Raw genomic sequence first — 1,988 nt, 5'->3', positions numbered from 1 at the left:
AAAAAAAAAAAAAAAAAAGTACATATACCAATTTGGGAGAAGATTTTCCAATCTCTAGAAATGAACAAAACATTGGGGAATAACGAAACAAGTGTGTTTTACTTGCTACGTCTTCTATGTTGTGTATCTATCAGCAACAATGAGAAAAATTCGAGAATTATTCTTTTCCAAAAGAATGCTTACATACAGCATGTTCATTGTAATACCCATTTTTCTGTGTCGGTTGCGATATACAATTTATTTACATCCCATTTATTTTTAAAAAGGGGGAGAGGGGGTAATAGATTTCCTTAAACTGCCTAAATGTGAGCACTAATATCCCGATAGTGCCTCATTGCTTAAGGAAAGAAGCCATATTGTAACATATCTCTCTACAAAGAGGGAAACGTTGCACATTTGTATGGGGGCGCTAAGGCTGTCTGCCCTGACCACTTCGCCCCGTCGACGCTATTGTGACGATTTTCCTTTTTAGTCCATGTCGACCGAGCATCACAAATGCTTCAGTCACTGGCTTCCTTTTTCCCTCCATCGTGTGATTGCGATAATTTATGTAGATGAACTTTTCAACTGTGTCCCCCTCCCCCTGTCCCGCATAATTAGGCTTTGCAAATTAGACAAGTCAACTTTTTTTTGTAATAAATTTGTATATTTTTATTCGCCCACATAATTTAAGGGGTAAAAATATATGATTTTATATTGTCCACAGTTTTTCCTCCTATATTTCCCCCCATCTTGTTCTCACCTTTCCTTCCATGTTGCTCCCAATCTTACTTCCAACCCTGGCTTCCAATCCTTCCTCCGATCTTTCTCATGATTTTTTTTTTTCCTTCATGTTGAAACTTCAGTCAACTGCAAATGCATCACATTTGTGTCATTCGACTCAGAAATCGAAAGCGCCTTCTTGAGTTGCAAAATTAACCCCCTCTAGAAATGACCATTTAACTATGAAATAACCTTTTTCATCGCTTAAAAATGATATTTTAGGTCAATCAGAACGGAGGGGAGGAGGTCCCATCCTTACGCGTACTAAAATGATGCCGCCACAATGCTGTATCACTCCAACAGCTCCTAAGCGTGGTGCCAATCTCCTGGTAATCTTTCTACAACGCACTATTTTGCCTAAAAAAAAAGAAAAAGAATAATTATCTAAATTTCGCCATTAAAATGTCTGATGTGTGATGTCTGATGTGTGATGTCTGATGTGCTTACTCCCCTTTTTTAAAGTGTAATATCTGAAAGTAGGTTTTTTTCGCTACAATAAATTAAAAATGCTTCCACCTTTTTTTTGTAATTTTGCTAACGCATTATGCTCGTTTATATGGCTTTAAGGAAAAAAAAAAGTATATCATAACGTGTACAAAATGGGAAGTGTGCCCATTTGGGGGCACTCCTCATCCGCGTGGAAAATATAACAGAAGAAGCCTTCGATATCTCACCTAGCAACCATAGAACTACCCATTTGGGACGCACTAAAAGTTATTAACATTCCTATAGGTAGCAGCCATGATTAATCGTTTTCTCTACATAATAGTACCATGTTGAGACAACGGTTCAAACGTTCCTCATAATGCGAAAGAAAACACAGCATCAAAACATCTTTTTTATACAATAATAATAACTTTGAATTAAGAAAAAAAACGGCTTATAGCGATATTGCCACAAAGTTTATCTTCATTTTAACATAATTAAATTTGCTTCGGCGGGATTTAAAACATATTTATATATGAATACACCGAAATATATACATATATATATATGTGCATGTGGATAATAAATGCGTAGATATATACCCTTAATGCACTAAACCTTGATAAAAAGAGGCATAAATTAATATACTGTTTATGCACAAGGGAATGTACACTTCAATAATTAGGGCTATATATGGTATGAAGAAAAAAAAAAAAAAAGAAAAAGTGGGAACAATGTAGTGTTAGCTGTTAGCACCTCAGGGAAAAAGGACTGGAGATAAAAATAATTGTGTTATAACA

Source organism: Plasmodium inui, assembly GCF_000524495.1.
Source record: "Plasmodium inui San Antonio 1 unplaced genomic scaffold supercont1.51, whole genome shotgun sequence".
In the NCBI taxonomy this organism is placed as follows: domain Eukaryota; phylum Apicomplexa; class Aconoidasida; order Haemosporida; family Plasmodiidae; genus Plasmodium; species Plasmodium inui.
Note: the sequence above shows the minus strand (reverse complement) of the source record.